This window comes from Grammomys surdaster, unplaced genomic scaffold (assembly GCF_004785775.1).
Source record: "Grammomys surdaster isolate TR1022 unplaced genomic scaffold, NIH_TR_1.0 125685, whole genome shotgun sequence".
Lineage (NCBI taxonomy): Eukaryota > Metazoa > Chordata > Mammalia > Rodentia > Muridae > Grammomys > Grammomys surdaster.
In genome coordinates this window covers 1,694,028-1,719,328 of record NW_021620521.1, presented here as the reverse complement: position 1 = coordinate 1,719,328, position 25,301 = coordinate 1,694,028, and the positions used below count along the sequence as shown (strand labels likewise).

Genomic DNA, 25,301 nt, shown 5'->3' with positions numbered 1-25,301 from the left:
CTTCTTCTTCTTCTTCTTCTTCTTCTTCTTCTTCTTCTTCTTCTTCTTCTAGATTTAGCAACCAGACTTGAAGATGAGAAGCGAAAGTGGTCTTTCCCCCTAAGAGTTCTCTTTGTAGGCAACCTAAGATATAAAGATAGCTAAGGTAGACTTTTTGGAGTGTGTATCTCTTCTTGGACAGGATTTTCAGCTTCAAGATCTGTTCCTTTTAGCATCTTTCATTGTGATTGCAAAATACGTGGGATAATCTTACACACACACACACACACACACACACACACAGAGAGAGAGAGAGAGAGAGAGAGAGAGAGAGAGAGAGAGAGAGAGATTCTGTGTTCATAAATTCCGTATCATTGCATTCAGCCAGCTGTGGACAGGAAGTGTTAGAGACACATACAGACTTTCCGCTTAAACAACCGTTTAATAACTACACAGGGACATAAGCAAACCAGAGACAATTTAAAATGTAAGGGGAGGGTGTGTGTAGGCTATATGTAAATACAGCATCATTTTACATAAGGGGCTTGAGCATCTGCAGAGCTTGGTACCCACAGCACATCAGGACTCATGCTACATGTGTCGCCAGATACTAAGTCAGCTAGTACTTAGACGAGAACTGTGAGAAACAAATTTCTGCTTTTTACAAAGTACCCCGTCTGACACTACTTTGCACTATCCTGATGAGCTATATCTCTAGAAAACTTGGTTTTGTACAAGGAAAGGAGCTTTCTGGGAAGACACTATTTAATCTTCAGAGCCAAGATTAGTTCATATTATAGCTAACATGGATAAATAAGTGTTTGTTGAATGACTGACATACATCCTTATCCCAAAGGGAAAGTGCAATTCTAGAAATTTCTAGATGAGCAGAATGATGGGGGTATACTGGAGTTATGGGGATAACTTCTCAGAGCAGTCTTGCTTTTTTAGAATTCTTAGCTAGCCCTGCTTGTAGAGTCTCAGAAGGCTCCATTTGGTTCTCTCTGGCAGATATGAAGGGACTTGAAAATAGGAGAGGAAGCGGTGTGACTTAGCATGACAGGCCCAGACAGGTAAACTTCACAGCCATGATAATAGGTATGGGCTTTAGGGACTTGTAGCTTCTGTATTAGCTTGGCTGAAGGAGAGAGAAAGAGTATTCTGTAGCTTTCCTTCTGGGGACTCATTAGTGAAGGAAGATGTTGTGTGAGCCAGACAGGGCCAGCCTCTCTGAGAAGCAAGTTAATTGAGGTGGTTGGACAGACCATGAACATAAACAACTGGATGGCTTGGAGTAAAATGTCAGTAGATCTATTGGAGAGAGATATCATTGACAAGTATATTGCCCAGCCCAGCAAGTTGACCCTGGTGCCTTCCTCTAATAGATGGGAATGATAGCACATATGTCATATAGTGTTGTGAGGACTGGATGAGGCAGTGCATCTGGAAGCACTTGGTATATTGACTTTTACAGATGCTGGTTTATTCTATCTACCTTCTGTCAGATTCATGTCAAGAAAAACTAAAGATAAAACAGGTGGAGAAAAGATGAATGTCCTGATACCTGTTTACTCTCCATTATACAAAGTAGACAAATCAGTGTTTTAAGCAAAGAACCAGCACACATGATGGAGGTTAAAAAGAAAGAAACGTCAACATACCATTTAGGAGGCAGCAAAGGGTGTTGACATGTGGAGGAAGAAGGACATTTTGCCTTGAAGAAATTCCAAACAAGGGAGATGGTATAGGACAGAATGAAACCAGGGCATGAGTTGTGAGAAATCAACATCTGGCTCTTATGTGGGTGTAGTAGATGAGAGTGGAAAGGTAGGCTGGAGCAAGACTGCAGAAGCCTGCAAAGCAGGTGGAGACCTGATTTATCTGGAAAGCAGCAAAGGAAGGTCATCACCAACTCATGGTGGTACTGGAGGAAAATGAAACAGTAGTAAGGAGAGAAAGGATTCCAGAAAAGCACATCTCACTTCTCATCCAATTCAGTTATTTTAGGCCAGAGAGAAAGAAACTATGGGCATGCGTTGGGATTTCAGACTTACTTCTGTAAGGGAGTGTAGAATAAACTGCTTTCTGATAATGATCCAGGCACAGTTCCTGCAAATAGAAGTTCCTTCAAGCGCCAGGCCAGTTTGAACTGTGTACAATCCCAGGGCAGAACACGTCAGTTCTTTGCCAGTTCAGTTAAATGACTTCTCCCCCTAGGGAGATTGTATCATTTCTGGTAACACCTTGAGAAGGCTGAGAATGGAAACAGCATAATAATGAGGGTGAAGCTTCTTCCCGCTGTTCGTGGTAAAATGGTGTGTCTGTGGGCTCAGTATTATCCTGACACTGATTTCAGAATGAAAGGTTTTACAGATTAGGGATCATTATGCTAGCTGCATATAGCATATATTAAATATAAACATTTTTTGTCTGTGGTTTTAATGAGAGCATAGTATTTGTTCTATGCAGAACGTGTGGAACAGACGAAAGTGCTATGGTAAGATAACAATTAATGTTTCTCTTTATATCTCTCTGATCTAATGTTTTAAAATGATAAGCAACACACACATATACATATACACATACACATACACATACACACACACATATATATATATATATATATATATATGAGGAAGCAGTGTGACTTAGCATGACAGGCCCAGACAGGTAAACATATATATATGTGGGGTGTGTGTGTATATGTGTATATGTATATGGATATAGACTTGTAATTGTGTACATAGGAATCTAGTCATTTATATTTATATAGAATACATTTTTTATAAAATTATATAACTATTTTCCAGTCCTACCTGTTGGTGTGTACTAAGGCATGCATAGTTGTTTTTTTTTTTGTGAGTGTGTGCTCAATTTTGTTCCCTTTCAAGTAAATCATGCACAAATATTCCTTGCAGCAGGTATTCTGATATTCAGAAAAATTAAGTACCATGAAGAATCGTATATAAATTTTTCTGTAAACAATGCTTTCCTACATTGTATATGCATGTGAAATTTCTATGTAAGCTATTTCTTCATCTAATAAAGGTGGCCATTATTCAATGCTCTGCTGTAGTTAATACAGGAACTTTGGCACTTACTTCTTCATTTAGACTCCAGTTCTGCCCAAGTCTCTCAAATTATAGAAGACTTGCTTTCCTACATGTGAAATGGGTGTGTGTGCATCACACTGTAAACCTTAGACTCCCTAGGATGGACAGATTGGGTGCATCAATGGTTAAACAGCTCCAGGCACACACCCCAATCCCAACCATGCCATCCATGTGAAGGTTGGCTGCTATTAAAACAGATCTTTGCTTCCCACTGTGCCAGCTGTCTCTTTTCATATGACTGAACCTTAATCTCTTGGGTTTATTTCTTTTTCTCCAGCAAAGGTAATTTTATTTAAGATGTTAGCTAAATATAACGAAAGAAAGTTAATATCATTCCGGAGAGGAATTGGCACAGCTGTTACCCCCCTTCTGAGAGGGCTCATCCTCCCTGGAGGTAAATGAACAGTTGACTAGATGACAATGTTGGCAGAACTTTAGGAGTTTTAGCTGAAGGTGGGAGCAATACTGTTGATAGATTTTGCATGGGCAGGCATTAAACTATTTTTTTGGTGGGGAATTTTTGGCTCATTTGATTTCTGGTGTTGCTACAACTTGTGGCTGCATTACTGACACTTACAGCTCAAGTTCTGACATGTAGGGAGCATTGCTTTCTTGTTAATCAGTGTGCTTAACACAAGGGCTAATGATGTGATATGCAGCTCTACTGCAACTGTTAAGCCATATGGCACGTATTTGCTGTTATTTATAGCGAAGGCATTTATGCTTTGAGTTTTCTGAGCCCCCAAGCATCATAGGAAAGGATACTGTTTCAGCTTTGTATTCTAATCCAACTTTCTTAGGGGGAGTTTATTAAGTGTGGAATGGTATATGTGTGAAATCATTACTGGAATATACCTTGAATGAATATGCACCCTGTGTTTGTGACTATACAGAGTATAAGAAAAATGTACATAGGTGAAAATAAAGCTTTGCCACCATATTTCCCAAGAAACATCTGGGTTCTAACCAAGATTTTTATATTAAAAAATGCTGAGGGGCTGGAAATATGCCTTATAGTGGTTAAGAGCACTTGCTGGTCCTACAGAGGAGCCAGGCTTGGTTCCTAACATGTACAAGGTGGCTCAGAATCCAGTTTTAGGAGAATGTGAACCTTCTTCTGGCCTCTGGGAGGTACTGCATACACACGGTGACATATAAATGTAGGCAAGCACTTCTTCATCCACAGAACAAAAAAGATGATGAGAGTGATATTTGTTTGGCCTGTTTTCATAAATGGTTAAAAACAATAACAAGTACCACAACTCTGAATTTTTAGAAGCATCAGATTTTTAAAATCATACATAATCACAGCTGTATTAACAATAACGAGATCTGGTATGCAGCAAACTTTCTGTGTTCTTCATGCCATTGTCAGATCTGGTGTATCTGAGGCTAGTACCATGGAGGCAGTAAAAAAGACACTGTGAAGATAAATGGAAAGACATTTCAGCCATTGCTAGTGCTATATGGGCTGTGCTTCAGATAACACACACAGAAAAATCTACTGATAAATACATAAGTTGTCATTCTGAAAGATGATCAGACAAAAGGCTTATTTAGCTCCCCATTTCATAAACTTTTTATTAGAAATATTGCACGGGTAGGCCCTGGGTGTGTTCACACTGTACAATTGTCCACAATGGGTCCCCACTTGCTTGTCTCTACAGCAGACACTCTCAACGGAAGGATTAATTTGGTCATAAACTTTTACTCACAGGGGACTACTGGGAACCTCTAGGACAGTTTTGATTTCCTCAACTGATTGAAGAAGATAGTAACCTCTAGAATGCAGAGGCTAGGGTCTTGAACATATGTTCTATAATGGGCTAGACATTTTGACTTCTATCAACAAATAATTATCAAGTCACAAATGTTAATACTGTTATGTTGATAAGCCCAGCTCTAGAATAAGTTTGTAGAAAGGGCTGTTAGAGTAGGATGTGGGTCACAGGGTATTTTTCTATATGTATCATTTAGTATCTGTTCTAAATAGTTGCTACCCGGAGATTTAAATAATCTCTGAAGTATGCTCGTGTGTTAGCCCTCAGTGCATACTCCTATATCATGCTCTTGTCCAGACTAGGCATTTGCTGAGTGCTTTAAATATAATTTTTTATTAATTCTGCTCAATGACACTTAAAGCTGAAGAAAGAAATTTATATATTTCAGAAAACAGAAGAAAACTTCCAAACCTCTGCTTTTATGTGAGCACTTCTTGAATAGTTAGAATCAAATAAGTCAATGTGTTCTGTTTTTATCTGGGAGGTGGGAATCAAACTGTATTCTGTACCCAGGAAGGGACGAGGAAACTGATACTTTCTTAGTGATATTTCAAAGCCATAGATTTAAAAAAAATTGACAGAATTATTCTAAGCCTGGTTATGATGGAGAGAATGAGCTCGTTAATCATGCCCAGAGTGCTTCCTGCCATGCAACAGCATGAGAAATGGTATACATCACAGTATGTGGAAATTGTAACTTCTCCATTTTGGTCTGATATTTGTGTGGATGCGATATTGAGGGAATGCAATTCTGTGATATCTTCGAAGCTGATGTGTTAGCTTTGGCCAGCGTTTTCTTTCCTATGAGATGAATTTCCTCAGGGTTCAGGTGGTTACATGAAGCACCTTGTACATAGGCTCTGCTGCCCACCCTCTATCTTTATCTAAGAATTCAGTGGCTGGGTGTACTGATGGAAAGAGAGACAGACTTGACAGGCCTCACTGTAAAGTAAGATCATGAGCCTATAAATGTTTACTTTTCAATTTAATTTAGGTTATGTTTTAAGTATGTTGCACATATCAAGTTATTTATATGCTATGAGTACTTTTGTTTTAATGATCAAAGAAATTTAGGCACAGGGAGATAATGGCCTACTATTAAATAGGGCCAATCCTGGTTTTGAACCTCAAGTTCATGCCACTGTGCTATGCAACTCCTTTGAGCTAATGCATGGTAGGATAGCATGCTTGAATGCAGGCTTTGGAGATGTCTAAATATAGACCCACTAATTAATGGCAATGTATTTTAAAGCTTCAGTTTAAAAAAAACAAATTTTTTAAGAAATAGAAAAGTTGTAACATCAGTGTTGTTATTAAAACTGTTGACTTTTATCATCTGTGGCTGTTACAATCTATAAAGTCACTTTGAATGCTGAATTAGGAAAGACTGAACTATTGGTTGGATGAGAAATACAAAGTATGGTTCTTTGAGGTAGTGCCTACCACCTCTTCATCCAACTAATCAGCTAATAATCCAACTAGTTGATGAACTAACCAATACATAACCTTATTCCATGCATTTCTATTTAAAGTAACCTTCTTGCCTGTATTATTAATTCTTTGACATTGGGCTCATGGTCAATAGCTCAGACCTGGCAGAAGCTTTTCCATAAGTCTAGGACATCCTTCTTATGACTGTGACACTAGGAATTCAACCCTATTTTTGTACTCCTCTCATCAGGAAAAACATCAAAAAAGGTCCTGAAAGTGCAGATCACAGGGTGCTTGTTTCTGTGAAGGCTGAGATAATAAGGGATGTTTGGCATGAGGCCTTGTTGGCCTGGGCTGTGGAGTTTTATGTTAGATTGCTTGAGTCTTTCCTTATTCTGTGCCTTAGAATGACTATAAATATTTCAAAGACTGACCCTAGAGTCATATATAAGCATACGAAGTTGATGGCTTCTCACATATAGAATACAAGAATGACTGAAATTAGCCCTGTGTATTCACAGATCTGTAAGAATATGTTGTGTATTGTAACCATGCAGGAAGCTTTGATTAGTGGCAGTGATTCTTGATATTCTAAGTACAGTTTTTTACTCTAAATTTTATTTTGATATATTTAAAAATACATCTTTAAAACTTAAAGCTGAAATTTAACAAGTCTATTTTTGTGGGGAAACCTTTTTCTTTAACCGAATATACTGATATAAGTTAGTGGTACATTAGAGACATACTTGAATATTTGACAGGGAATATCTGATGCTTTAGGCTTGGACTGTCTGTCGTTTAGATTTAACACATATCAGCAGTTTTCTACATTAATACGTGAGCTCTGGTACAAATGCCAATAAAAAGAATGTCAACAATCAGATTCCTTGTCCTTTAAGTAATTCTCTGCTGACTTCCTGTGGACAGAGAAAGTTCTGATCCAGAGGGAGTGGGTACTAGAAGCAGTTTATGTATAATCTAAGCTTTACCTCCTTACCTCTTTATCTCAGAATGTAACCAGGCAGTCAGTGGCTAGAAAGAACATATTTTGGAGAGTGTGCTAGGGACTGAGGGAAGAGCCTGGGAAGCTCATGTTTCCTGGTATGAGAGACTCCCTGCCTCATGTTCTTAGTTTTAGGTACTTAGTTACTTTCCAGACCCCCATTGTTTATTAACAGAGGACATGATTTATATAAATAAAGAAGAGTGCTAGGAAGCCAAGTGTGGTACCCACACCAACAGGTAGCATCAACATTACCAAAGAACACAGATTCCAAGCCAGATCTCTATCAAAAATATTGTGGGTAGAACTCTGTGGATTCTGTTGGAATCAAATGCCAGATAATTCTGAACATGGCTAAGTGAGCCTGAGAGTCACTGCCCTGGCCTAAGTTCTCCACTGAACCCATTAAGTACTCGTGATCACTTGGTATGTCATCTGTGATGTTGGAGCAACCTCTATTTTGAGCATCCCATAGATGACGCTTTACATTTTTGACAAACAGAACTTAAAGGAATAGGACACTAGGCTTGTAAATTTTTGTGTGAGAAGAAAGGCCCTCCATCAAGTTGAAGGTGGAGGAATCATGGGTGTTGCTATGGAAACCTTATGTACTCAAGAAAGAATATCAAAGTGAAAAAGTGCAGAATATAAAGCTGACAGAACCTGACTTTTTGGTCCCTGTAAAAACATTCTCTTCTGAAGGCACTTTGTGGTACATTGAGTCTTGGTGATGGTGCATAGAGGCAGGCTTGAATGAGACAGCTTAGAGTTATAAAATTGCTTCTAATATAATATTTGGTTACATCTTTTAAAGATAATATATTTAACCATTTCAAGGAATTTGACGAGATCATCTCGTATGATCTTTTGTTTTGCGAATACCTGTGTTAACTTATTTGAATGGCTTCCATTGATGGTTTTTGAAAGAGATCTATCTGGTGGTAACAATCTTTTCTTAAGTTTAACATTACATGGCAGCATCAAAAATACTTAGTCTATAAACATGTATTGGCTATATCAACCCCACCTATACACTACATTTCAGTTATCTTTATCTTAGCCATTTTGGATGATTCCATATAGTTCTCTTCACTGTGAATTTAACCAGAAATGTACTAAAACGCATTTGAAAAGAGAACTTTAATTTTTGTTTTTGATAATTGATTCTATTCCTCAGGTTTAAATGCAACTGGTGTGAGCTCCATTTGAGACAACTGATTTCATTTAACTTGGTAGTGAAAGTAACTGATTTTTAAAAATTAAATTGTTTTTTTTACCTTGAGCACAGAATTAAAACTCAAGTTTCTGGGTAAGAACTTCTGAAAGACATTTATTAATGTCTACAGATAATTTCTATTCTGTGCCACCAGGAAAATTTTCATAGTTATAAGCTTGATTTGTGTTCATTTGCTTAAATTTTACAGCAAAACTATTTTAAGTCACTTTGGGATATTAAAGTCATTTGAAAATGTTATATTTTAATTTGTTCTGAATAGTGGTAATTTGAGAAAACATATTGAATTCCTTTCATGCATCTTTCTGTTGTTTATTTGTAAAAGATTTACTTTTATTGTTTTTGTTTATACATATATGTATCTATGTGAATAAATGCTGCATAAGTGTGTTGGCTTGTGAAGGCCATTGGAGCTGGAGTTAGAGGCCCTGGTGACGTGCTGGATGTGGGTGCTAGGAATTGAATCCAGGACTTCTGGGAGAGTAGCAAGCACATATTACCTCTAAGCCATCTCCCTAGCACACCATTGTTTGTTAACAGAGAACACTGCCTGGCTAAATGAAGGCGAGTGTTAGGAAGTTATTTCTGTTGAATTTGACAAATGATTTTGGATTCCTATTATTGTCCTCCGTAGGCATAGTAACAATGTAAGGGAAACATAAGCAGGAAGCTGGGATGCTGGGTGAGGAGGAGGATGAAGAATACCTCTGCTAGTGTAGATAGAGAATATAAGAACATATGCATGCCCATGGGCATTGGGACTGATGTCAGTTTCCTGGACATCTAAGTGGTTTGGTGATGCTCTTTGAGAAGGTTTCAGCTTATGAAGGTATTGGAAAAATATGAGTGGAGTAGAGAGAACAGGGTAGAAGAACAAGTCAGCTGGAAGACAGCAGGAACAACAGTGGGGCAGAGTGACACTGGCATTTGAAAAGATGGGGAAGAGAAAGGACCTGGAAGTGGCAGGAAAGTGCCTTGGAAGTGGCAGGAAACCAGGGAGGTTTTTCCTATGTTTTTCTGAGTATTTCTTACCTGTCAAGTTCTTTTCAGTTGTTTAAGGAGACAGCTGCTAAGGAAGTTGAGCATAATACAGTTTCCAACGTGCTTAGCAACAGACAACATTTTAGCAACTTTGTTGAGAATTCTTTTGGTAGAATCTTCTTTCTCTTTTTTTTAAATCTCTCTCTCTCTCTCTCTCTCTCTCTCTCTCTCTCTCTCTCTCTCTCTCTCTCTGTGTGTGTGTATGCACATGTGTGTGCATGCACCTGTGTGTGAAGCCTAGCAGTCAACTTCCAGTGTCACTCTTCAGGAACTGTCTACCTTTTTTTTTTTTTTTGAATCAAGGTCTCTCCCGGCTTTGGAACTCCCTGGTTTGGTTAGGCTCTCTGACCAGAAAACCTCAGGAATCTACCTGTCTCTGTTCTCCCATCCTTAGCACTAGGATTGCAAACACACACTACTACATTGAACTTTTTAAACTTTAAACATGAACTCTGGAGATCAAGATCAGATTTCCATGCTTGTATTGCGACCATTTTACTGACTGTGATATCTCCCCCAGGACCCATATTCATGTCTGTTTTCACTACAGAACATTTCAAACATGTCACAAAGTGACAATTGTAAGTTTATGGAAAAAGCCATGGGTTTAGCAGCCTCAATAGGTATGGCCAATTAGTCCAGTATGCCAGCTAAAAAGATAAGGATTGGTAAAAATACAGAGAAAGGAGAGTTAACCTATGGACATTAAGAAGAGGAACAGGCAAAGGGTACAGTGGCTCCCCAAGTTTACCTTCATGGTGCTAATCTGAGCTGTAGGTTTAAAGAGGAGAATTAGGACAATGGGACAAGATGATGGCTGCACAGAACTGCACAGGGCTTCTGCTGCCATTCATTTGATTTCGTTCCTCAAACTAGTCTTAATGACTACCTATAATTTGTTCCTATCTCTTAGGAGACCAGTCTTGTTCCTATGAGATGATCTATTCCAGGGTGAGCTTTTCCATCCTAGATAAATTGTTCACATGTTAAGGATGGTCTTTGTTGCTATCCATGCCTTGTTGCTTTGGAATCCAAGCTTATTGCAGGTCTAGGACAACTTAACCCTTTCAATTCTAGAAGTGGGTGGGTATAATAGGGAATCATTGGGTTTTAGACATATATTAGTATGACTTTTTGAGTCAAGCAAGGATCTGACCCAATGTAAGGAGTGTGGGTTTAAATGGAGACATACGTGCCAGATCCTCATCCTGCCCATACCTTGTAGATCCAAGGGATAAATCAAGGATTTTTATCAGAATGTTCATGAGTACATAATTCAACCAAAATGAAAGTTTTGCAATCCTATACTCTTAGTTTCCTATTTGTGTCTTCATTTATCTGTCTTTATCTGTCTGAGACAGGCTCTTGTTTTGTAGTCCAGCCTGGCCTAGAATTCATTACATACCAAGTACTCTCAAAATCACTATGATCCTCCAGGTTGAGACTCCCTCCTTACTTTTATTTATTTATTTTTAAGTCTATTGCAAGGATAGGATTAATGTGCCACAAATAGCTAAATTCAAATAAATCAACAAAATTTTAAGAGGTAGACAAAATAGAAGGTGCATGACCAACCTTATGAATTTAGGGTTTGGAGAATTGGCTCAGAGGTTGTTGCTCTTACAGAGTAACATGGTTTGATTCCCAGAACCCTCATGGTGGCCCACAATCATCTTTATCTCCAGTCTCAGGGGATCTGATACCTTCTTCTGACTTCCCCAGGCACCAGACATATAGGCACAATTACAGTCAAAACACTCAAATCATATAAATAAATATTTTTAAAAATTAGAATTTAGGTTCTAGTTGACTAGAGAAGACTTAAAGCTGCACCAGTTATGCCCACACAAGCAAGCATCTTGTGCTATTATAAAGAATTCAGAGAAGATTTGCGTATTTCATTTGGTCTTTGCTGCAGTGGTGAGCAAGGAACAGTAGACAGTGTGGTATGAAGTTTCAGGTTACTTATGTCACATTTTTTAACTGAAATTTTATCACTGGTGATGAGAAAAAAATTAATTCCACAATTATGTGAATTAAAGGAGAATATGAATGTAAAACAGTATATGAAAGAATATATTATAGCATCTGATATATATATATATATATATATATATATATATATATATATATATATACACACACACACACACACACATACAGATGTTCTCTTTTGGTTCTGATTAGATTTTGTCAAATTGACACAAGGTAGGGTCACCTGAGAAGAGGGAACCTAAATTGAGAAAATTCTTCCATCACAATGGCTTGTAGGCAAGTCTGTAGGGCAGGTTTTTGAATTAGTGATTGCTGTGGCAGGGTCCATCCTACTTACGGTGGTGCCATTCCTGAATAGGTGGCCTTGAGATATATAAGAAAGTGAGCTAAACAATCCAGCAGAGACAAACCAGTAAACAGTATTCACTCATGGCCTCTGTTTCAGTTTCTGCCTCCAGGCTCCTGCCTTGAGTTCCTGACTTAACTTCTCTCAGTTATAGATTGTCACCTAGGAATTTTAAGATTATATAAACTCTTTCTTGCCCAAGTTGCTTTTGGCTATGGTATGCCAGTGACCTCTCCAAAGACTATGCCTGTAGCATGAGAGACAAGAAGGTAGTTTAATTTAACAAGAGTCAGTAGCTGGTGTTTGTTCAAAATCTGAGAGTCTGATCCAGAGTAGTTTATTTTAGACACACTGAAGCACAGCACAATCCGGGAAAGATAAAAACCTCTTAGGGCATGACTACATTGAAACGTTGTAAGGTGAAAGTGACTTCTTCCATAAAGATTGGGTCTGTAGATAGCCTGGCACAAACCAGAGGATCTGAGGGAGAACCTAGTATAGTCTTGGCCACACAGATAGCACAAAGGTCACCAGACTATTAACCACATCTACTAGTAGCCATTTGGGTTAAACAGGTTATATTTGTCTCTCTTTGAAGAGATGACCCTATAGGTTTGACATTCCTGGTTCCACTATGCTTAACTGTGAACACAAGGGCCGCCATGTCTCCTCCAACAGAGTTTGTCATGTAATAGAAGCAAACTCACCCACCTTTCCTTCCTTCCTTCCTTCCTTCCTTCCTTCCTTCCTTCCTTCCTTCCTTCCTTCCTTCTGTACTCCCTTCTCTTTCTTTGCTTCCTCCCTCTCTTCCTCCCTTCCATTCTTTCATCCTTTCTCTGCCTCTTTTTTCTTCATAACATCCTAACTTCAGCCTCAGCTGCAGCCCCATTAGCACCACTGTCTAGTCTCCAGGAATGGTTCCTTGATATTTTTTTAAAACTCGTTTGAGTTTTTCCTTTTCCTAACACAATGTAATGAACACCTGCATGTCCATACCTCATGCTTACTTTTCCTCCTCAGCTCTCCTTCTTAATCGTCCTGCCTCTTTCTGTTGGTTTTTCATTACTGTGAAAAATAACCTAAGAGATGCCTCGTGAAGTGAAGAATGAAATGTCACCCAGATGTCTAATGCCTTGTCTCATGTGTCCAAATGACTAGGTTTTGGTCCCTAGATAGATTGCCAAACATGAAGGTATTTTTGACATGAAAGCATCACTTAAATGTATAAATTTTAAATTAGTAAGACAGATTTCCTTCCATAAATAGGTGAGCCGTATAAAGGCTGAAATTGTCCATGAAGAGGGAATTCTTCCAACAGGCTGCCTTGAGCATTAGCTGGCAACATCAGCTCCTTACCTGTCATCTGATCTTCATCCTGGTAGTAGGGTCTAAAGTCTTTGGAGTTGTCAGAGTCTATAATACACTATCGAATTTCTTAATCTCTCTCTCTCTCTCTCTCTCTCTCTCTCTCTCTCTCTCTCTCTCTCCTTGTCCTCTTTATCTCTCCATTTCTACTCCCTCCTCTTTCATCTTCCTTTCTTCTCTGAATGTGTGTGTGTGTGTGTGTGCATACCCATACACATCCATGTCAGGAAGTGCAATAATGGAAATATGATGAGTAAAAGAGTATGATGTGCATGTACACACACACACACACACACACACACACACACACACACACACACCATACATACTCATTCTATCTCTCAAACACACCTAAACTTACCATTAGTGATTCTGATTCCCTGCTCAGCCCTGGTACTTATAAAAAGTCTCATTAATAAATGGTATCCATTTTTTCATTTGATCTTTAAAAAATGTTATATGCAATTGCTACACTATTTAATATGCAAGGACACAGAGACCTATTATAGACTTCAGAGTCTATTCAGGCTTTATGGTGTTAAAAAACAAAACTAGGATTCAAACCCAGCCATTTCGGAATCCAAACTATTAAGGAATCCATTATATTGCTTTTAAAGCTCTTGATAAGTACTAATTTCCCTGGAATTATCTAAATGACCTTTCTGTTACAAGAGTACATATATATCCATATATATTTCTATAATTATAGTGAGATTAGGTTTTTCATCTTAAATACCTTTTCATCTGCTCTAAGGATCTGATTTCCATTGTTACTAAAACCTGGACCAAATGAGGACAATTGTTACTCCTGAAATTGAAATGAACCTGTGTTAAAATCATGGCAAAGCACTCACCCCAGGGCCCAAGGTGAAACTGTTAATATAAACATCTAACTTTGCTTCATCCCAGAAGGATTTCAAAATTGCATTGTACCATTGGGATGCCCATGACTGCAGGTTAATACCCCAGTTATTAAAAGCAAGTGATGTCTCATATTTGAACTTGTTTGCTAACATATTTGCACCCCTTTATTCTTTGTTTGTTTGTTTTCTCTTTGGCATTCTAACTGTCTTAGAAAAAAGACAGTAAACAATGCAGTAAATAAGGTTTGCTTTATTAATGTATATGAAGATGAGCTATTCCTTTCTGTTTACTCACAGTCATTTCAGGCAATTTCTTTAGATATTACTTATATGTTCCTAGAAGTTAAGTAACAGGGTCAATGAGTACAGATTTTTAAAGCATATTTTTGGCATTTTAAGAGCATATTGTAAAGCTGTTTTTAAAAAAATGATTTTGAAAATTTTTACTGCAGTCACAAATACAATCCAGCAACCTGGATCATAGCAACCCTCTTTCTGTGGGGATGAATGGAGGATGCATGCTTTGTTCTGGTTAATGAATTTGAGTGGTGGCATGTATCATTGGAGAGACTAAATGGTGTGAAACCCTGTAGTGGGTTTTCCTTTTATACAAGGAATGAACAGGAACCTTGGGAATAAGAACTCGCAGCCCATGGTGGGGATTAACCATGCGGGAAGAATCAGATTTAGTGATGAGAAGTCTCAGAAACTTAAGGTTAGAAACCTCAACATATCCTAGCTTAGTTTGACCATGATAATAGATTCAACGTTCACAGTGTAGATCATTTTCTGAGGAGGGAAGACACTCAGGGTGGGGTGGGGACTAGGGAGAGAGGAAGCTGTAATAAAAATCTATTATATGAAAACAAGCCTATTTTCAATAAAAGAAAAAAATTTAGACTGAGTAACTTTTAAATCACCAGAACTTTATTGTGAAGAACCAGTGCATAATACAGAGTAACTTTTCAAAAGATCTTTAAAAGTTATTTTAACTTATGTGTATATATGTGCCTATGTGTTTGTATGTGCATCAACATGTTTGTATACACAGAGACCAGAAGAGGATTCCCTAGAGCTGGAGTTGCAACGTATTTGTGTGCTGCTTGACATGAATGCCAGGAAGTGAACTCGGGTCCTCTGTAAGAGCAGTGTGCAGTCTTAACTGCTAACCCATCTCTCCAGCCTCTACATTGAAGAATTGTTTCAAAGAAAAATAATTGTTTTCTTGCAGTTCTGCAGGCTAAAAACTTTGAGACTGAAAGGATAAGTGGGGTAAGGGCCTTGCTGTAATACATTTTCTGCTGTTACAACAAATTATTTGAAGCAGAATGCTTTATAAAGCAGAGCAGTTTTTCTGGCTCACGATTTTGTAGGTGCAGGATCTAAATGATATGTTACTGCTGTCTTCTGTCTATGTCATCACATGGGAGAGAAATAGAAAAGGAACCAGTGTATGCAGTTGCCAAATATACTTAGTGGTCCAACTTTATAATAACCTACTCTCAAGAGAACTAACTTACTTCATGAGATCATCATTAATACCTTTGACATGGCAGCCCAAGGACCTGTTAATGGTTGCTTAGGCCTGATTCTCAGATTCCATCTTCTCAACAGCACCAGAATGAATTTTTGGTGTGGGACACATCAAACAATACCCAAGAAATAGCTAAGGTCCATTGTCCATGGTATCATCACACAGGCAATTAAATTTCAGTATGCATTTGGAAGGGAACACTTAAAGCTTAGCAATTTATAATGTCTTTAAGAACATCTTCATGAGGGCTAGAGAGGTTAAGAGCACTTACTACTCTTGCTGAGGATCCAAGTTTGCTTCTTCAAACCTGTATGTGTTAGGCAGCTTACAATTGCCTGCTAACTTCAGCTTCGGGAAATCTATAGCCTCTTCTGGCTACTACAACCACCTGTACCTCTGTACGTATGCACACACATAGATACACCTATATACGTAATCAATAATAAAAGGACATTTTTATAAAACACTTATTTTGGGGCATTATATTACAGTACATAGACCCCTATATCACCTTGTCTTTTTATTCTCTTAATGTACCCAAGCGCCCAACACCAACATTCAACTCTCATTGTACTTTCTTGGTCTTGATAAATTGAAGAGTGTTATCTGGCATGCATATGTCCCTGGCCTAAGACATATTCTTGAAATATTTTCCATAAATAGGAACTGTAGGCACTTAACTATTTCTATACCTTAATATCCTTTAATTCACATTTTATTTTTTTAGTATCTGGAAGACATCACCATGTTTTTATGGATCTAGAGTACAGAATATGGTTGCTTGTATCACATGGAAATAACCATTCTGTTTTTGGACACACTGTTCTCAGCCTTCAGTCATTGCAAATGTGGTGTGTTAAATAAGAAACTTGAGTAATTCATGTGCATGTATGTCTTTGGTATAAATCTCCCTGTCCTTTTAAAGTGATATTGTTGAGTTGTCCTCTCATGTGTGGTATCACAAACTTCTACAAATATGGGGGAAATGGATCAACAACTCTTTAACGAGTTCTAAGATTTCTTCATTTAATCCTCATATACTTCTTATTGTGTTCATTTTGAGGCATTTTTGTTTTTTGGTTGTTATGAAATATTTTATAGTACTACATTTTCTAAAAATAGATGTTTTTATATTTGAAAGTATTTGGTTTCTAAATTTCATATCTACTAGCTTGCTGAATGTACTTATCTTTTTGTGGTACTTTGGAATTCATAACTCAAAATAGCATCAAAAATCGTATTTTCTAAAAATAATGACAGTTTTTATTATTACAATTCCCTTTCCTTGTCTAATGTAATTGTCCAGTGTCAATTCATGGTGGTAAATATGGGTACCCTTGTGTCATTTAAAAATTACTTTCTGATATCTATTGTGATTTATTGATAGTGGCTCAGGGCTAAAAACAACAAAATTATATAAAATATGTATATAAATTTTCCTAGATCATTAGATTTGCTTTCCATGAATACTGAACTTCTTTTTGAGAAAAGGTTTAGGTAGCATATGCTGACTAATCTGTGCAGTAAAAGTTGATCTTGAACTTCTAATGCTCCTGCCTCCACAGTGCTTAGATAAGAACTATGTAGAACTACATCCAAGTTATGCAGTGCTGAGATTTGAATGCAGAATTTCATACATACTAGGCAAGCATTCGCCTAACCTAGCTATATCCCCAGCACTTGATGTGTTGATATTTATGAAGTATTCTTTTAATATACTGTTGGGTTCTCTTTCCAAATAGTTTATTAAGGCTTTTGCATGGGTAATGAGTTTATTATGCAGCATGTACATTTACTTCATAAATATATTTGCTTCATAAAACCAATTCAGAAGACAGTCTTCTTCCTGGGCCTTTTGAGACAGTGTGAATTCATTTAAGATTCATTTTATGCAGTTCATTTCAATGATTCTACATATTCATATTTCTGGAGAGTGGGGCAGAAGCAAATATGGTAAGTCAGATCTTCATCTATTTCTTTAAACAAAATGAACTTGAGAAGGTAACTTGGTCTAATTTAGATTTTTAAAACATTTTCTTTTTAGTAGAGTAACAGTTTCCTAGTGTTATAGTTTTGTTTCTATTGCTGTGATGAACATTAAAGAACAATAGCAACTGGAGAGAAAGGTTTTATTATGGGTTGGAGTCTATCATCAGAAGAGTCTAGGGCAGGAGCTCAAGGCAAGAACTTGAAGGCAGGAACCAGAAGGTAGGAACTGCAGCTGAGGCCATGCAGGAATGTTGCCTTTTGGCTTGCCCCTCATGAATTGCTCGACTTGCTTTCTTTTATAACCCAGGACCACCTGCCCAGGGGATGGCATCACTCATAATAGGCCATGCTCTCCTATATCAGTCATTAGTCAAAAGATACCCCTCTTGTTAGTCTGATGGCGACAAGTTCTCAGTTGAGGTTTGTCTCTTCCCAAGTGACTTTAGCTTGTGTCATGTTGCTATGCAACCAACACATCTTGATATTTTGTTTCACTTGCCTTTTCCTTAGTTGGATAAAATTTAGTAAAGCCAACTTTTCACGATTTTTAATTTTTTCTGTTTATTAGGCAATATGATGTTTGTGATGACTTATTTTCCTCCTTTATAGAAATTCTTGAAGCTGGGAAAGTGCTTATCTTTATATTACTATTTTCAAAGAATAACCTTTTGAATTTTTGAAATGCCTTTATTAGCTCTCTTGGTTTTCATTTGTCTCTTTAATTCAGATTTTCAAAATATTCTTGTTGCACATATTTTACTTCATGAAATATAAGGATTTTTCTTTGATTTGCTTATCAAATTTTTCTTTGCTATTTTTGTTTAAATTTTGTTATCTATCTATCTATCTATCTATCTATCTATCTATCTAATCTATCTACCTATCCATTATCATCATTATCATCATCACCATCTTTTGATCTATCGTCATTTATTTGTGTGTGTATTCTCGTGTGTGTGTGTGTATGTGTGTATGTGTGCATATGTGTGTACACAAATGAAGATCAGAAAGCAACCTGCAGGAGTTGTTGTCACCGCATATATTCTGGATATGGAAGTTAGGTCTTCAGGCCTGATAGCCAGTGCTCCGAGCCATCTCACTTCTCCTTCTTTCCTATTTCTTAATCAAAGCTGTGTTCAAGATTGAATTTTCTTTTGAGCTGCCTTAACTCTTGTCTTTTATTTATTCATTTGTTTTGCATGTGCATGTGTGTGCAGTGTAGTTCATGGACTTCATAGTTTACTATCAGATATTTTTCTGACGACTCTCCATTTTATTTGTCTAGGCAAGGACTCTTGCTGAACTGGGAGTGCACCAGTTCTGGCAAGTCCAGCAAGCCAGAATGCTGAGTAGATCCCTGTCTCTCCCTCGCAAGTGCTAGGATCACAGGAGGCTCTCACACCTATCCCTCTGGGAATCTGAACTCCAGATCTCATGCTTGAAGGACAAATGCTTTATACACCCAAATACTTTATTTCCTCAACCCATATTCCATTATTATTAATAAGATTTATTATTTTTATTTCCTGTGTATGTGTTTTCTGGATGTATGTATTCACGCTGTCTGCAAGTTTCTTTGGATGTCAATACCCTGCAGCCAGAATTATGGGTCGTTATGACTTTCCTAATGTCGGTGCTAGGAACTGACCTGTGGTCCTTTCAAGAACATCAAGCTTTTTAACCACTAAACCCTCTACAGCTATTTTATGTTACTTTTAAAGTTAAACTCTATAAATTAGCTTCATCTCTTTTTGTATAAAATGTTATGTCCAGATAATTGAGTATATAAGAAAGGGGGACTCTTTTAATGATGTTAACTTTTTTGCAATTCAGATTTTTAGAAATTAGAGTATATTGAACATAGATATTCAGTTTGGAATTATAAACTATTATAATAATTTTCTGGGGGAATAATAATGAAGAATGTATAGCTATGGTAATACGTTTTATATAATAGGTACCAAATGTTGATTTTATAAATGAATGTCACTTTTAGGCAATTAAGTATCTGGAAAATCATTAGTAGCAGTCAGAGAGTGATTTTTTTCCTCTTTATTATTATTTTGAATCATTTTCCCTTGCTCTTAAATGTGACAACTGGATCTAATTAAACAGTATAACTATAGATAATTTAAATGACTGCACAGATTTTGAGTCTCTCTGTACATGGCTTTAGAATCCTGTACTACATTTGCATTTACACTCTAGTCACATGTCATGAATATTATTAAGGGAGACACAGAAAACAGGAAAGCAGTGCTAATCTAGTGTTTACACTAAGTAACCATAACCAATTCTCATGATAACAAGTGGCTTATGGTACCCATAGCTCTTATTTTCACATAAAGATATTTCCAAGAGAAATAAACAAGGAATGAACAATTCCAGTTTTTTTTTAACCTGTAAAAAGTGACATTTTGTTTCATAAGGTAGTATAACAAATCAGTGTTCTTCTGCATAACAAAGATGGATGGTCATGTAAGGCAAATAAGAATGTTTTCAAATTAAAGTGCTATGAACTTGGCTCATTAAACATACATGGCCTTCAAAGGAGCCATCAATTTTCTTTGGGTTATTGTGGCAGCTACCTCATTTAATGAGAAGCTATACTCAGGCAACTGTTTGGCAAGTTTTTCATAAACTCTAGCACTTACAACTTTGCTGGAAAATATACCTGGCATGATTCTGATAACTCCTTGACAGATGCACAGTAGACAGAACTCAAACAGCAATCTGCAGAAACAGAGCAACGAACAACAAAAATGCTGAGCTATATGCAAACTAATAAATACTTTTTCTCCAGTCAACAGAGTTTGTGCACACTTGGTGTGTCTGTTTTACAACCTGAAGATTACCTTACTGCCCACAAATAACATACAAACTTTCCTAGATAGACTGTAATCCAAGCACAGGGGAAAGAAAAGAAGGCAACAATCCACTAACAGTCAGCTATGCATTGAAACTGTTTCAAAAATGAAAAGAAACAACAACAATAAATAAACAAAACAAATGAAACAAAAATGCCATCCACAAACTGATGAAGTCCTTTCTTAGATGTTCCCTGGTTTATAGATACTTGATTGACAGATCATTTCTCATATGTAATTATAATCAAGATGAATACAATAATTTTCTTTTTAAATAACTGTAATATCAGTCAACTCCATGCCACTGTGTAAAGTTGCTGATCATCATTCAACTTAAAAAGTAGTAAAAAACATTTAGGAAGAGGCAACCATAGCTAAAAATAGTTTTAAAATGACATGGACAGAGAAGATGACTCAGAACATTAAAGCATTTTCTGAAAAGCCTAAGGACCTGACTTTAAACTTTGGGGTTCATGTGATGGGGACCAAATACTACAGATTGCATTCTTGATCTCCATGCTCGTGCCATTGCATGTACAAACACAGGCAGAAGGAATGAATGAATAAACAGTAGTCAACAAAGACATAACCTGCATCATCAAATAAAGAGGAAACTAACTCAACTCTTTATAATTCTGAATATTCTGTAATCTAAAATGTTCATGTTTCTCCATGATTAAACATATAAAACCTAAACATAATGTGGGAAGCTCACATGAGCTCCAGATGATGGAGGGATGAATACTTTATATTCATTTACAAAACTAGGAGGCTGCCGTATCAAAATGAAGATGACTTATTGAGCACACTAAGAAAAAAATAGGAAGTCTTTTGCGATAAATGTGATCAAAGCCTAGTCTTTATTTGACTGTATTTGTCAGATAAGTGGCTTTTACATCACATAGAATATTAGAATAAAAACAAACATGAATAGTTTTACATATATTTAAAAAGGTAAGCTATGTGTTTTTATTTGCTTTCTGTTGCTATTATAAAACACTCTGACTAAAGCAACTTAGGAAAATGTGGTGGTTTGAATAAGAATGCCCCCTCTAGACTTATGTATTTGAATGAATAGCTATTGGATAGTGAAACTGTTTGAGAAGGATTAGAAGGATTAAGAGGCGTGGCCTTGTTGAAGAAGAGTGTAGCTGGGATGAGCTTTGAGTTTTCAAAATCTCAAGCCAGGCCCAGTGTCTCTTTCTGACTGCTGCGTACTTATCAGGATGTAAAGCTCTTAGATACTGTTCCAGTGCTGTGTCTGTTTGCTTTCTACTATGATTATTGTAAACTAAACCTCTAAAACTGTATGCAAGCCTCCAAATACATACTTTCCTTTAAAAAGTTGCCTTGGTTATAGTGCCTCTTCAGGGCAATAGAATAATAACTAAGACAGAAAAGAAAGGGTTTATTTGGCTTATTCCTGTAGGTCATTGTCCAGCATTGGAAGAAATCAGGTCACAAACTCAGACAGGAGCTTGAAAGCAGAAATCATGGAGTGATATTGCATGCTGACTTACTTTCAGAATCATGCTTAGCTACTTTTATTGTATAGCCCAAGATCATGTGTCCAGGGGATGGTGACCCCCTACAGTGAACTAGGTCCTCTTATATATAAAAACAATCAAGGCAATCTCCCACAGACCTACCCCCAAAACAATCAGATCTGTATAGTTCTTCAACTGGAGCTCATTTCTCAGATGATTTTAGGTTTTGATAAGTTAACAGTTAAAGCTAATCTAGGACACCAGAAAAAACAAACAAACTTTTTTTTAAACAATCCAAGTTTTTCCAAGGAAAAGATAGGTAACAATTATCATCAAGAAAGACTTTGACTAAATGAGTTTTAATATTTTCCAGAAAATACATGACAGTTGCTGAAGTTTTGGACTATATATCCTTGAATCTAGAAGTCATTTGTACCTGAATCCAAATAACCACTTGGCACATACTCTTGCATAAGAGTTCAAGTAAAACATGAGGCTATATAGTGTCCTGTTAAGTCTCTTTTCCAGTAATTTTGTTACTATAATTACTATGAGGCACTGATAAGGTTTTACATTAATTATTACAAATAAAATTCCATGCTTTTAAGTATAACAGCAGAAATTAAGTAAGAGGCTATTAGAATATTCACCCTCCATCCATTTTTATTACTTTTTTTTTAATCCCTCATGATCAATTTGTGATGCTCAAATATTCCTGGACATACAGTCTTTTATTGGAGAGTGTTTGAGTTATCAGGGTCTATACTTGTAGAGAACGATGTCCCTGCCTCAACAGCTCATAATTGCTAGCAGCATCATGACTTGTGGTGGAACTGTGTGTTCAACTCCATTTACATGCTTAGATGGGATGGTCTGGCTTGGGCTTGCACAAAACAAGTGACAGACTCAAAGAAATGATGATGATGATGATGTAATAGTGGTAGTAGTGGTGGTAATGGTGATGATAAGCAAGTCTGTCTCATAGTGATAAGATATATATATATATATATATATATATATATATATATATATATACACATATATACACACACACACACATATATATATATACATATATATGTATATATATATATACACACATTTCATATGTGGAGTTTAGGCAGTGAGCAGCGCATGGATGTATGAGAAGTATTAGGACTGTGGAAGGGAGAAAGGATGGAGGAATATGGCAGATAAGAAATGGTCGTAGAGGGCTCAATACATTCAAAGTGGATCAGCACACTATTGTGTAACAAGATATTTGTGTGAAATTTGTTACTTCGTACAATTAATATATGCTATTAAATAAGTACATAAAGTTAGATAAGTCCAGAGAAAGTACCATTTCATCATGAATGAAAAAAGGGCTCTGAAGAGCAGGCCTGCACTGTACACTGTATCCTCTCAACTCCCTTGTCCAGAAGCACTGGAAACATAGCCTGGCAAAGTGATCCACAGTTACAAAGTATGTGCTGAGCGTCAAGGACTTCAAGAGAGAAAAATGATGTGAGCATGTCTCATTAGTAATTTTTATACAGCTACCTGTCAAAATGTTACTCATCTGGATGTACTAGGTTAAATTAAACATTATCCAAATGAAAAGACTTATTAATTTTTGATGAGAGAAGGATTCTTTCTTCCTTTATTTTTCACCTTTGCCAAATTTAAGATGATGTCCTCTTTTGGTCTAATATAATTCATTTCTACTGTTTACCTTACAGTATTTGAAGGGTAGGCATAGTTCCTGTTTCCAAGATTTAATAATAGACGCTTGTAAAATATATATCTTACTAATTGTTAAGATATTCTTATATTTTTGATAAAGCTGAATTAAATTCTATTCCTACTGTGTTTTGTTTACTAATTCCTATACTACACAGCATCCAGTCCATGAAAACCACTCTGCTTTTCAGTTCACATAGATCTATTAATCACTATGATTTTATAAAGAACTGTATTCAGAGACCCAGGGTAGAACCAAACATGGCTGGCAAAACAAAAAACAAAAAACAAAAAACAAACAAACAAAAAAACAAAACAAAAAAACAAAGAAGAGTCCAACAATGAAATGAGTCCTAATGATACTCTGCTATACTAGTAGATTGGCGCCTTATCAGAGAGGCTTCCTCTAGCAGCCGATGGGAGTGGGGGCACAGACTAACAGCCAGATATTATGCAGAGAAAGAACTTAAATTAGAAGTCTTCTCTGCCTCTGGCACCACCGAGACCAACAAAACTTTGCCACAGATATGGGGAAGGACCCTCTTACCTTTAAAGGGAATGGCCCAGACCCAGTTCCCTTATGGGGCCGAGGATTGATATGCCTGTCTGATACCACAGAAGGCACAGCTAACCGGCTACCAAAAAGATTAATGAAAAAAAAATAGATACCCCCACAAAGCCAGGCCCAACCATAAATACGATGAATAACAATTTACACCCAGGGAAGAGAAATCTCCCTGAGAATCCCCTTCTTTTTCCTTTCCAGGTAAAAATGAATCACCCGTGATGTCTGCTGTTAGAAGTTCTAATCCAGATGCTGGCCTCCGAACTTATACTACTCAGACCTTTGAAGGGCCACTGACAAGAACATCAAACAGCTAGAGATTGACATCACTAATCTGAAGAAATCCCTCGTTTCGCTGTCTGAAGAGACCTCCTAAAATCGCAAAGATCCTTATTGGACTTGATTTACTCTATTACAATAGAAAAGGCTTTGTACAGCTCTGGACTGTGTACAGCCTTTAAAGAAGGTTGCCTTTACATAGACAAGACAAGGAGGGTTAAAGAGAGCATGAAATAGGTAGTGAAGGCCCTAAGAAAAATCAGAGAGAGAAAGAGACAGATGAATACTGGTACAAGAATTGATTTTCAGCCTCTCCAAGGTTGTCAACCCTAATCCTCCCATCTTGGGACCATTATTTGGGTTCTTTTTGCTTTTTTCTGCTGGTCCCTGGCTCTCAAATAGGTGGACTAACTCTGTGATACAACAGATAAATAATTTGGTAGCAAAACCTACTCAGATACATTATCATAAGTTAGCTATGGAGGACCATGAGACTCAAGATGAGGTTGTTACTTTATACAGGGTGTTCCCAAAACCCATCTCCACCCAACCTAAAAGGGGGGACTTCTGGCCCTAGACCAAGCAGAGAGGGGCCACCCAGAACCCCCTCTGACAGGCGATCTGAATTCTTGCTTAGGCTGCGAGGCTAAGCACTGCAAGGGAATATAAATAAAAGATAAAAATATCTATCTGGGTTCCCTGAGGGA

General features: G+C 37.1%; 1 long non-coding RNA gene across 1 annotated transcript; it reads left to right on the top strand.

Annotated features, from left to right (window-relative positions):
* Window positions 1-2,452: 2,452 nt before the first annotated feature.
* Window positions 2,453-24,533, top strand: LOC114639133. The gene is made up of 3 exons (XR_003713960.1): window positions 2,453-2,476; window positions 23,450-23,534; window positions 24,517-24,533. It is a non-coding gene; the product is annotated as an uncharacterized LOC114639133 (long non-coding RNA).
* The last annotated feature ends 768 nt before the right edge of the window (window positions 24,534-25,301 follow it).